The sequence below is a fragment of the Pezoporus occidentalis genome, unplaced genomic scaffold (assembly GCF_034315485.1).
Source record: "Pezoporus occidentalis ecotype Australia unplaced genomic scaffold, CSIRO_AGI_Poc_V1 ctg381, whole genome shotgun sequence".
Taxonomy (NCBI): Eukaryota; Metazoa; Chordata; class Aves; order Psittaciformes; family Psittacidae; genus Pezoporus; species Pezoporus occidentalis.
The window spans coordinates 81,507-94,741 of record NW_026915704.1 but is presented as its reverse complement, the minus strand read 5'-3'; the positions used below and the strand labels follow the sequence as shown (position 1 = coordinate 94,741).

At 46.8% G+C, this 13,235-nt stretch overlaps 1 protein-coding gene across 15 annotated transcripts in view; it reads left to right on the top strand.

The window, feature by feature from the left end:
* PITPNM2 (phosphatidylinositol transfer protein membrane associated 2) overlaps positions 1–13,235 on the top strand; it is a 133,403-nt gene that overhangs the window by 52,434 nt on the left and 67,734 nt on the right. Inside the window, exon 1 of one of the 15 annotated variants that reach the window (XM_062632092.1) lies at positions 8,863–8,881. The exons of the other annotated variants lie outside the window; for them this stretch is intronic. The gene's annotated coding sequence lies outside the window, so the exon portion shown is untranslated. Of the gene's footprint in view, positions 1–8,862; positions 8,882–13,235 lie in introns of those variants that run through there. 15 annotated transcript variants of the gene reach the window in all.

Here is a 13,235-nt window from a genome sequence, read left to right as displayed (position 1 = left end):
TCTAGAGCTTGTGAAAGACTACTGCACTATTTGTGTTATTGATTTCTGGACTTTGCTGTCATGCCGGATTTTAGCTTAGTGATGCAAACAAAATAAAAGCAAAGCTGTGGAAAAGCAGGGACTGAACTTTAGGCTAATGAAGCTGTATTGTGTCTGATAAATGGGCAAGTAATCTGCTGGAAAAGGGGGAAAGTTGACTTTTAATGAGAAGTTATTAGATGTTGAATAGCTGTTCAACTGCTGTATTAATAAAATGGACAATCCCCTTTAGCTTGTCTCCTTAAAGCATTCCATTAACTGAGAGCCCCCCTTAATCCATTCTTTGAAGAATTAATTAACATGCTGAAAAACACTGCTTTGACTGCAGCGACCTGACGCGAATTCAACTGGGGCTATGTCATCACTGCTTCCTCTACGTACTTCAGCTGCAATTTATGGACTCTGTTGATAATACAAGCTTCATCTGTAAGAGCTGAAGACTTCTAAGAACGAGTCTAATGGGCTGGCTTTTTGTTACAGCATTTTGAATTGGCAGCAACTAGAAAAATAGAAATGAGATGAGAAAACAGGGTCTGGTGCCTGCTGTGAGAACTTGGGTGTCCATTTCAGTTCAGCTGCTGATTTCTGGTATGACTCTGAGCCAGCTTTTGCAGGGGATTTTGGACTGAACTATCCCAACTCCACTGTCCCTCAGACACTCGTATTATCAGTGGGATTTGGGTAACTTTTATCACTTAGAATAATTGTCCTTTTCCTCGTGTTGTGGTCAGGTTCAAGCCTTTTGGCTCCTTTACCTACCACTTTCTGGGTATGCCAAAACCTGCAGCTTTTGGTGGTTTTAGGCTTTCTACCTGCCAGTTCTAGTAGCTTTAGATGCAGCAGACAAGGAGGGTGAGCATTGCCTCTCGTGATGAGGCAGGTCTGGTGCTGCCATTAGGGGCTAGCACACACGTGTGCGCTTGATGTTGCCATCTAAGAAAGTCCAGATCGTGAATCAGGTTACTGTTTATAAAGCAGATTTATGTCTGATACAAACACAGCTGTAATGCCCTTTAATGAAGGGCGTGTATGGCTCTTGCTAAGGCTGTGCAGCACTGCTGCTATCTGATAGCTGACAGGCGAAGTGAGGATGGAGAAGCTCTCAAGGTGTGAAACAGCTGGCCAGACCATAGTGAGAATCGTAAAGCCAGGCCAGGAAACTGCACCACTTGGTCAAGGCCTTGAGAGCTCTCCCTGAAACCTGAACTGATGGGGTTTGACGCTTTCTGCTCCATGTTTTGCTTCCTCAGCTGTTGTCAGGCTGGAGCGAGATTTCCATCCGATGGCGCATCTTATGAAAGGAAAATGTGGTGCTGTAGCCCTTTGTGGCCTTGCTTTTGTGACACTCTTTATAAGGACACTTCAAGAAAGGTACAATTTGGATATTTGATGGCAATAGAGGAGAAAGGCTTATTTGAATGGGCCTCCGATGTCCCAAACTGTTTTGTTTCTTTTGTGTTGATCATCATTGAATTGCTTTTCTTTTGTCCTGTATGTGCAGAATGACACCTGGTTGTAGGACACCCTGATTGGCTTGGGAAGTTTGATTTGTGGTTGAAGGCAGTTGAAATCCCAATTAATCTGAGGGATAAAAATACACAGGATTCACAGGAGTCCTCAAGCAACACGAGAAATCTGCCCTTGGGGATGCTCTCTGCTTGCCTTGTGGGGCTGAAACCACTGTATGTGTTCTGCGGCTGTGGAATGCCGTTACATCCAGAAATGCTCTATAGGATAAAAAGTAGTTTCCTGGGTAGGAGTGGAGGGGAGCCGGGTCCTGGCATTTTGAACCCAGTGGGGAGAGGCTATGGGAGGGGTTCAGCAGCAAAATGAGTTGAAATAAAAGGCCAAAGCAATTGCTTCAGAGTTTTGTCATGTGGATTTGACAGCTGAAAAATGAGTTTGTTTTGCGATTCCCAAGATATTAATGGCACTACTGGGTTCACAGCACAACTTAATTACATTTAATAATGTAATCCACAGCAAGGAGTATTTGCACAGGGCTTTGAGGATACTGCTTGAAGTGAGGGTTTGAGCGTCTTTTGTTCGTGACTAGTTTCTTCCACTCATTTATGGAAACAGTCAGGAGATGTGTACCCCCTCTAGAAGAGGGAGGGATGAGTATTTGGTTGTGGCTGTGCTTATCCCAAGTGGTGTGAAGCTGCCCATGGTGGCAGGCTGCCTGAGCAGCTCAGCCAGCCTTCATTCAAGTTACTGAATCAGGCAAACCCAGATCTACCCAGACTTAAAACAGAAAAGTTCTTGAAGCTTCTAGGTCTTCTCCTGCAGGAGAAGTTGGACCCAGAAACTCCTGGATCTGCTCTGTCACTAATTCCCTCTTGGATGTTGGACCAGATTAATTCTCCTCTCTGTACCTCAGTTTCCCTGCAGATGAGGGATAACGATAGGTGCCCCAGCTCCTGAGGTCAGGGCAGAGCTTACCTAGAGCATCAATGAGGTGGCTGGAATGAGTGCTGCTGGGCACCAGCCGGGCACCACTGCTGTTGCAGGTCTGGAGCAGCCACCCTGCGTGTGCTTACCCAGGTTGAGTGACTCACTTTAGTAGCATTGTTTGCTCTTGCTGGACACTGCTCCTGCCCTTCGCTTGTGGTGAATTCATCATTGACTACTGTTTTATTCAGAGCCTGCCCTGGTGGGACTTGCGGGTTTCAACTTAGGGTATCCAGGAGGTGCTCATGTTCCTTTCACTGTGCCATTTTCTTTCCCAGTTCTATCACATCTTGTTTTGCCACAAAATGATGGAGATGGTAATTGAATTGCTTGTCAAGAAAACCAAACAAATGCAAGACTCTAGAGGCAGCCCTGACTTTAATTTAGAGAAGGGTTTATAAGTGCTATGTGGAAACACACTGTTCTTGGGTTCAGAAAAGCTTGTAGAGAAGATAAGTATACAAAGGTGCAGCTTCCCTCCTGGGAGTGACAGTGTCACTGTCTGCGGTGTCATCAACCTCCAGCACCTGCGTGTTGTGTCTTATGATGATTGATTTTACTGCAGGTCTCCTCTGCCTTGGGGTTCCTGAAGGTTTCTCTGTGTTGTGGGAGATCCGGAGATGGATGGCCGTGGTGGCAGAGCAGCACCAGGGCTGTTGAGAAGGTGGTTGGTGTATTCGAAGGAGGAATTGAAGAGGTGATTAAAAAAGACACACAATAGCAGGAAGGTGAAGCCAAATGTGTGTGTGGTTTCTGTTTCTTGTTGTGGGCTTTTATTTAATAGCACTTTAAATGCTTTGCAGGTATCTGTTGTGGATGCTTTTGAAACTTCATTTCTGAGGTTTGCTTGCATTGAAAGGTATAGATGTGATCTGACTTCTGTTTTCCTTCCAATGCTATATGTCAGGGCATCCTAAGTTTTGTGTCTTTTTGTCTCTCCAGCCTGTACCTAACTGCAAAATACATGTTCAATTTCTCTCCTTTATTGTGTCTGTGTACCAGAGTGTCCAGCTCCATTCCTTTGCCTTGAAAAACTTGGTTATTTAGAAAAAAAAAAGAAGGCACCAATAGATAATGTGTTTTTTTCCAAGTTTCTGGCTGAATTAAAGTCAAGATCTTAAGGGAGTTTGGGGATAGCAGTGGGGATTCTGATTTCTTGGGCAGATTCAATTCAACTCCACTCTGTAATTAAAGGTTTTGATTTTTTGAGAGAGAATTTCCTCTGTGTAATAGCTGTTTTTCCTCTGCTTCTGCTCTTGGAATGAGTATGGTGTGATGGATTCATCCATTTGCCTTTCTCCTTCCCAAGTCCTGGATTCAGTTTCCAGTTTTGGCTATGTTTTAAGTAATTATAGTCTGTCCTTTAGGGTTTTTTTTGGGAGTGTGTGTGTTTTCCCAGGGGAGGTGGGAGTTGGGAATGTGGATTAACACTTGGTAGTATCCATGGGGTATGTCATTGCCCTAACTGGCCATTACATCCTAGTTTGGAAGAAGCATGTGAGACACCCCCCAGCTGCAAAGGGGCATTTAACTTGGCGCAGGGAAGTAAAAATGGAGCTTCAGGGCTTCTCATCTTGCCAAGCACGGCGGTGACAGCAGCTTCCAGGATGATGGTGCTGGTCCTGGACCTGTCACCCCTGGGGATGACTGGGCAGTAGCATAGGCAAACATTGGCAGCCACGCTCCAGTGAGTCACTGTGTTGTTAGAGGAAGAATTACCACCAGGAATTGTCTTTGTCATTATACAAACCCTGTGGGAAGTGTGCCAAGATGTATATCCCTCCTGGATGCACAATGGAAAAATAACTCTTGCAGCGTTGGGGTTCAGCTGCTTGGGGCGCTCTTGGCTTTTGGTAGTTACATGAACCAATATTGTATAGTTCTTGAGAAAAACTACTCTCCTTCAGGGCTTTAAAACCACTTCAGCCCCAGTTGTTTTGCAAACGTGTATTCTCCAGTGGGAAGGCAGAGGCAGATGTTATCCTCATCCTGGGAGGACTCTCCTACTTCCAGAAGGCTCCTGATTTAATCGTCATATGACTGAATGGTGCCTCCTCTTCTAGCAGCGCATGGAAATGTTTCTGTCCTTGGTCAGAGCCACCACGGCACTGTTCAGTCCTTACCACTAACAACACAATGCCATGAATACATTGCCTCAGGTCCTGGAAAACCTGCAATGGTCCTGAGATTCAGAGGTGCAGCAGCTGGATGTGGGGCAAAGCAAAGGTCCTGGCCCCGTTAGCAGTGCCAGCTCCATGTAAGTTCAGTTTGACCTCCTCTGCTCAGCATGCAGTGTGCTCAGCTGAACCCCCCTGGAAACCCGTGAATTCTGGAGGCTGGGTGTTCACGTTGTGGTTGCCATTAAGGGTGATTTGCAAAAGCAAGAGGTCTGATGGTTTAAAAATGCTTCATCACTCTGTATGCGGGATGCAGAGTGGTAGAGGGGAAGGAGTAAGAGCAGCCCCAAATGTGCTGAATAATGAACTGAAAATTGTTATTGATTATCTGTGCACTTTCATTACCCTGCTGCAGTCCAAGAGCCATTCTTTTTCCTTTATTAAAAAGGAAACAAAACTTTCAAAGGCACTTATAAAATATTTAGTGTAATCATTTCCAAGATCAAAACTCCAAAGGAATTGCCCAGCCCCGCAAACCTGGTTAATCTGTTGGTGTTACGGATGGAAGACGAAACAGTGATATTAAACATTTATTGCTCTTGTGCAAAAGGGCCTCTTCCTTTTGATCTCAATTGCAATATTATTCACCAACCTTCACTGCTGCTTCCCGTGCAAGAATTTTAGGTGTCATTACAAGTTTCTTCTGCTGCAGAAGGACTTATTTCCTCTATCCCTATTTTGCCTTTGGGCAAGGCGAATCTCAGCCTAATGAAACCGATGTGAAGTATTACAGTGCTACAACACTGACTTTACAATCATACAGTGTTTCCCTCCTTGAAATAGTCTTTCTAATCCAGCTCTGAATGTTCATTTCCTTTTCCACATGGTATTTGCATAAATGAGGTAATAAAATGTTATTTCCTTCTAGAATGTAACTACTGAAAGAGTAGAGTAACTGTTGACATCCCCTTTCATTTTGAATCGGGAGTTACTGAGGAAGCAATCCAGAGTCTGTCCAATGTTGACTGCAATCCCAAAATAGCATTTTTCTGTCTCAAAACCAGGTTTAGTGCATCTGCAAGTGTTTGGAGGTAAAAAAAATCAAAAGAACCTTGAGGAATAGTCTGCAGTGGGCTGCAATTTGGAAAAAATGAGTGCAGAGACCCATGAATAAGCTATAAGATGGGGGATGACTGGTGTGGTTCCCATTCTGTGGGAGCTGCAGTGAGTGGCCATCAGCTGCCTATATCATGCAGAGGAACATGAACAAGAGCTATAGGAATGAGGTTATCCTTGTTCTCTAGGACTCCTGTGCTTCGCATCAGTCTTAGAGATGTGGATCGATGGGAGAAGGGGTGAAGAACAAAGACAAGGGAGAGAGGCTTTGCATGTGAACATGAAAAAGAGGGGTTGTGGAAGAAGGTGGTTAATGAACCACTCGCTGCCTCTCCTGAGATTAGCACAAGAAGAGCAGGGTTTGGACTGTAGTGAGGATAACTGAGGTTAGACAGCAAAAGCCTTTTATGTCTGCAAACAATCTGGAGGCTCCAAGATTCCTTGTTCCCGCAGCTTGAAGTGTTTGTCTTCATTCCTGAGTTTTTCTCTCAAAAGAAAAATAAATAGTCCTGTTTCCTGAGCAGTTTTTAGCTTTGAGGCCGTTTGTCTTCAAAGTCAGTCTGAGCATGGTAGGTCTGGGCTGGGTTGGTGCTCAGCTGGGTCCTCTTGCACCTCAGTCTCTTCTTTTCATGCATAGTTACTGGTAGGATTAAAGAGTGGAGCTCTCATGACTTCCTGCTCTTGTTGTTGTAATAAAACCCACTAGTTTCCAGTGCAGCAACTAAAGGAGAGAGGGAAGAGGGATGGTGTGAAGGGATGGAGAAGAGGGTCTTGAGTTGCATAGGTGAGGTCAGCCTTGACTCTGGTTCACCCTTGGTCTTTGTTGGTCTTTCTCCCATGTCTTGCTGCTTGCCAGTGTTTTTGCTATGAGCTGTGTAAAAGGATTCCTCCACACTGGGACAACCCAATGTGGTTGTGTTTGTTACTGGCTTTTTACTACTTAATACAAAGAGCCTTGACTAATGGGTGGGGACCGCACTAAACGTGCTTCTGCTCACTCTCCTCCTGAATCCCATCGGGAACGACGACTGCAGCGCTTGGAGATGTGAAGTGTCAATGCAACCCTGGAAATGGGGTATGTTTGGTTTGCTTTATAAACTTGGCCAGCATCCCATCTCCCTGCCACTGCTGCCCACAGAGTGCTCAGGCTTCTGTATGGCAGTGGCCTTCAGCTAATGGATGTGCCAGGAATGAGAGGAAAACACTGTCCATTGCTGCAGGCTGCAGTGTTACGTAGATTTGTCTTTACTCGCCCAGCAGCAGTTTTCAGCCTGTTTTCAGCCCATGTGCTGCACTTTGTCAATTCTGCTTTTATTTTTGTTTCCCCGTGTATGTATATGTCTATGTATGTGTCTATAAAATATGTATTACACATCTATACATATTTATATGTGTGTGTGTGCAATGTCTGCCTGTTTCCAGCTTGTAATGCTGAGACATTTGAACCTGTTAAAAGCCAGGTCTGCCCGGTTCCTTTATCTCGGCTCAACATTGGTGCCTGGCTCTGGGGCAAGGCCACAGGACACTGGGTTTTGTGGCTGCTCTTTTCATGCAGACTACTTGGAAACGTTTAACCTTTCATTTCAGAGGTGTTCTTTTCAATATTCAGCTTGATCCCCAGCATCAGGGAAAGGATTAGAGCCTGGTTCATCTTTCCCTCTGAACTCATCAGTGACTTCAGTCTGCCTATTAGTTCTTTTAATGGCTTCTTTATGAGTTCATTATTGCATAACCTCCAGGCATGGCAGGACTTGAAATGTTAATTTTCCAGCCAAAGTTCAGCTGAGGGACTTCACCTGGTCCCCATGAAGTCAGCATGTGAATAGAGAGGGCTGGCTTGCTTTGCACCACAGCATCCCTTATAAAGCAGGGAGAAGTAAAGTTCTCTCCCCAGATGTCAAAGGACTAATAGGAAAGTATGGAAAACCATGGAATTTTCAAGGAGAAAAGGTGATGTTTGTGTGCATGCTCTGGTGTGGTGCTACTTTTTCTCTTCCCCACCCCCCCTTCCCTCTCCTTGCTTCAAGCTAGTATTTGGCTGCCCAGTGAACTATAGCAAGATTTAATAGCCCCAGTGTAGCTATATTGCATTTGGACTGATTCCATTCTTCTGTTGTAATAAACGTCTGCTTTACAATGAGCTCTTAAATTCTATAAGTGACGTCAAATTGTGTCTAATAATGGAAAAAGATCAAGTACTGTAAATGCAACTCGTTGGCTCTGCGTCTGCCTTTACCGAGCAGTGTTTCATCCTCAGCCCATTGCAGTGCTCTGCCTCTGAGAGATCCCTGAGGTTTGCACCCGAGAAAGCTGATTTCCATGTGTGTTGAGTTTTCCCCTTCCTCCCCTTCCTTTATCCCTGACCACGTTGCAGCCTGTAGGTATGCACAGGGATTCCCAGCTAACGCTGCAGCTGCTCCAGCATGGGGAGGACTCTGTGGCTTTGCAGGGAGGGCAGATTCACTGTCAGATGCCACCTAAGCTCAGTCGTGAAACTTGGATGTGTGAAAGCAGCTGCATGAAAGCTTCCATTTGAGAAAGGTGGGACAGATGAGATGTATGATTAAGCTGGACGGTTACAGTGAGCATCACTTATTGACAAAGGAGTTCCTCTGCCATTCAGAAAGTACTACCCTGAAAACTGCTGGGTTTAAAAGCTCATTCTGTCTCTTGAGCTTGTGGCACACACACGTATGAGAGAGGCAGTTTGGAGTGTAGTGTCAAGTGTTATGGCAAATAATGGTAGCCACAAAGTTACTGAATAAGGATGTTGGGGTTTTTTAACCTTTCAACATGAACACTGCCTGAAACAGTCCCACTGCCTGCACAGGATCACTTTGGTAGGGCTGGGAGGAGGGGGAGAGAAGGGAATGGTAAAATACAAGCATTCAGTATTCATCTGATTGAAAAATACTCATAAATTATGTTTTCCCCTTGACCTTTCTGTAGTGACAGTCGTTCATGTGATCAGAGGAGACTTGTGCTCCAGCTGATACTGTGCTAAGTGTCATGCATTAACAAAACAAGAAGTTCATCTCTGTTCCATGGTGCTTCCCAATGTAGGCAGCAGCAGGATGTGGGCAGCACAGTTACGAGGCCACACGGGTCCGTGTGATGGATCTCAGGCTACGTGTGCTGCAGCCTTTGCCAAGGGTCAGGTGGGCACTGCAGGGGAGCAGGGGCTGAGGAGGCTTCCACAGTGATGTTTTGCAGGTGCTGATGGAAGGCGTCTCCTGAGAGCTGGGGGCACTGTGGACAATGGGGTCTGAGTGACAGAGGAAGGGAATGGTCTTTGCAGCAGTGATATTCTGGGGAGATGAAGCTGAGCAAGGCTTCTGGGCCAGCAGCAATGCTGCATTAATCAAGGTGTGAGCGTCGAGGCTGCCTTTAGAAATGCTGACTTAGGACCTAGGAATCGGCTTCACGTTTATAATGCTGCTTCCAATGGCATAAATAAATCCAAGCGCGCTCTGTATGCGGTGCTTCCAGTCGGGGGGATGGCTGTATCCACCTTCAGGGAGCTCTGCAGGGGAGAGGGAAGGCAGCTGGGCTGTTAAGCCTGGTGTTGCTTCCCAAAGCCCAAGTGTTTGATACGCTTGGGATCAATGCTCATGTCTCTTTGATAGCACTTTCTTCAAGGAGGCAACTTCCTGGGGGATAAAGGAGATGTAAAGGACCCAAGGAAAGTGTTTTAGGGAGGTAGGTGAGGTCTCCAGGTAATGCCTATGCTCATCCTTTCGCCACTGCATCTTTGACTCGGTTTTCTTGCAGTTGTTTTTGGTAATTATCTTTTATTTCTCACTTTTGTGCAAATACTGCAGAGAAGGTTGTTCAAAAGCTGAGTCAAAGGTATTGATCTTCAGCTCATGAGTTTCATCTTTCATAGTGGAGATTTTCCTCAACTTCAAAAGGCAGCAGAGCCTTGAACAGGCAGTGGTTGATAAAAACCTGAGGCTGGTACCTGCCTCTGCTGCTGCCTGCTCTGCCCCACCTCCATGATGGGTTTTTTTCCTTCCTAGGGTGAGTCTTTTAACTTTATAATAGTGCAAAATGAACCTCCTGTGAGGCTAGAAAAAGCTCATTATAGCTGCTCTCTATTTCTAGGGCTTTTCTTCCCTCTTGAAAATGGAAAATAGCAGCTGTGACACAGGGTGGGCTGTTGCTGCCGTGGTACAGCTCATTTCAGAGCCTTAAAAAGCCTGTGCTCAGCAGCCTGGACACAGGAAACGCGAGCTGGTCAGAAAGGAGGTGTGGAAGTGGCAGCTATAGCAGCACAGCATGGAACAGGGTGGGAACAGCCCTTCTGTAGCCTGAACCCACCAGTGTGAGGGCTTCTCCTGCACTGGACCCAAATGATGTGTCAAGGAGCCAGGATTGTTGCTGTAATACTCTTGTGGGCCAGCCTGTGAAGCCTGGCCAGGGTTTGACCTCCAGGACTCCAGTGGCCCAGGTTGAACACCCTTCATGCTTAACTCTTAGTCGTTAATTACAAGCTGTCAGTTGTCATCAGTCCTCTGCTGCCTCGTTTGGTACCGGGGAGGCTGGCCCTGATGCTCCCAAAGTGAGAAGCCAACCAACCACCAGGCTCATGGAGAGACTTGGCTGGGTCTCTTGGTCTGTTCAGTTCCTGCAGCTCCTGATACGCCCCTCGCTTTAAAGAAAAGGCACTTCCTTCAAGTTGTTGCAAGGGAAACTGTTGAAATCAGAAGTAAATGCAGCGCACTGTGTGTTTGCCTTCAGACAGCCTGCAGCAATAGCTCAGAGGTGGACCTGACTCATCGCAGCAGGATATTGACTCTGGAGCGTAATTATGATGCTTTGAGAACCTGATTTTGAGATAATTGAGGTATAAAACCCTGCGCCTGGCTCTCACAGTTACTCCAGCCCTGAGCAGGGATTGAATAACGGCCTCTACAAATGTGCCACTTGGCTGTAGCAGGAACAGCAGCGAGTCTGGAAATGTCCTGCGTCACCATTGTTTTCCTCTTGCGGGGAGAAGCCGGCTGCACGCTGGGGTTTGCAGACAGCCCCGGCCTGCCACCGGCCCTGGTTGTGTGGCCACAGGGGTTTGGCAAACCCATAGGGCACCAAGCTGAACTTCCAGACCCAAATCCAGCCTCCCATCCAAGCGGGTGCTTGCTAATCCCATCACATCGAGTATCCCTGTTCAAACACCTCTGGCTGGCTGTAGCGATGGGCTGGATGTGTGCGAGTGCCAGGGCCACAGCTGGTGTTCTGACACCCCTATTCCAAAGCTGTGTGGTGGCTCCATTGCTTTGGAAAGGCTTTCTCTTCCCTCCATGGCAGCCAGGCAAACTTCGGTGTGTTGTTTGAACAATACAGCAAACAGCTTAGTGAGCTTTGAGCCTCCATCGAGTCCCAGGACTGTGGAAGGAGGCCACTGTCCTCGGTGAGTTGTCTGAAGGGTGATGTTGCCACCTCTGTCTCACTTGGCAGGGTGTCCCCTAGGATGTGAATGTGGTGAAACCCTGTGCTCATCTTTCGTGGCTTGGCAGCTGGGTTCCACTGCTCTTGGAAGGGTTGGGGCAGGTTGTTTCAGCTCAATGGCAGCCCAGGCTGCAAGTTTATTGTGATTACTATTGGATTTTTTAACCAGTCCAGTTCAAAATGTCCCTCCTTCAGGGTCAGGGCTGCTGATCCCAGGTGCCTTTTCCTGCTGCCCCCTTTGGTTTAAGGCTGTGATTTGGTCCTTGCTATTGCTCAGTGTGTTTCCAGGGTTGTTTTCTACTCAACTTTTGGGGCCTGGTTGCCGTAGTGAGCAGCTGCCCTTGGAGTTTTTGGGAGCATCACCTTTCCAATGGGCACATCACCAGGACCTGCTCCTGCCTGGAGACCTGCAGGCTGAGCCGAAACACTGCTGACCCCAGGGAAGTAGAAACCTGAAGGGGAACTTCATGGCAAAACCTCAGCTCCTGTAAAAGCCAAGCAGGAAACTGGACCAGGAGCCACGGCTGTGGCCAGACAAGCTCTGTGTGCCAGGTGCTTCCAGGCTGCTCTGTGCCTGCTCGGGGCTGAAATGGTTGGGTTTTGAGTCTGTCATAAAAGAAACCCTCTTGTGTCTTGGCTGTCTGAATGACTGCCTGCCTGGCACTTCATTATAAACACACTTTTCCCCATCTTGGTACTGGTTTCCTGCCATTTTGTTGCTTTTAAGGTTCTATTTGTTTTATTCATCCCTTGCAATCGATAGGAGTATCCTGTTTTTAGCAAGCAGCGAAGGCAGATGTGACTGATGTCCTTACGGTGGGAGCAGAATCACTTTCAGAGCTTTTAAATCTAATCTTCCAAGGTCTCTAAAGCATAACGAACTGCTCAAGACGTGTGGCTGTGTCTCCCACTGCCATTACGTCCAGGAAATGGGATCCAGTGCAGCTCTGGGGCCAGCACTTGAGATCATCCGCTGGTGGTTACTGTTGTTCTTTGCCATGACACTAATTAAAACCCACCTAATGAGATTATCTCTACCTGTTGTGGAGAATTAGCTTGATGGAGGGAATCCTGCACGTGGGCATGGATGCACATAGGCATGGCAGCGTCGGGCAGTGCAGTCTGCTATTATGCCAGGGATTGCCATGGCAAAATTTCTTTAACCCCCCCCATTCACACACAGAGATTGTTCTGACAGCATAAAATGAAACAGGGAATTGAATTTGAGAATAGATTGATGTAGCACCAGAACAATTGCTATTCCAGAAGAGTCAGGCTGGGATGGCTTGGCTTTACAGCAGGACTAAGGGAGTGATTGACTCCCTGCACTGGGCACTGGCGAGGCTGCACCTTGAATCCTGTGTTCAGTTCTGGGCCCCACATTAAAAGAGAGACATTGAGGTGCTGGAGCAGGTCCAGAGAAGGGTTGGTCCGTGACCATGGGCATGTGTTTTAACCTCTCCAAACCTTGTTAAAGGTTGGTGTAGTGCTGTGGAAACCCTGAGTAGCGCTGAGTCCTGTTGAGAGCAGTGGCTTCCTGGTTCCCAGACCATGGTTTAATCCACTAGCTAGGTTGGTTGGTTGTATTCTGTTTTTCCTTTCCCCAGGCTTAGGGTCTGGGGCTGTGTTCACTCCAGCAGTTGTATCTGAAGACCTCCGATAAGCAGGCACAGCACAAAGGTAGATTTTGGCGATGAGAAGGAACCAGGCAAGCACTTTGTGTGCCAGGAGAGGTCATCAGATCCTGCTGAGGCTGATTTGGCGTGATGGTAGACAGCTTTACTCCTTGTGTCCTCTCTTCCCCATCAGTCTTCTTCCTCCTTACCTCCCTTTCCTTAATGATTGTATTGTCTTTATCACCAGGCCATCGGGAGCCTTAAGAATATTTGCAAAGTTACTGCTTTAGCTGTTGGTGTAGTAAATGCTGTATTTCCCCTATTCTTAAGTAATAATTCTATTGAATTGCTTTGAGCTGAGGTATGGTGGGATTTTTGATGTTGCAGTTTGATCTTCGGCTGTATTCTTCTGCAGCGGGAGGGCAAAAATGCATCTGGCATCGACATC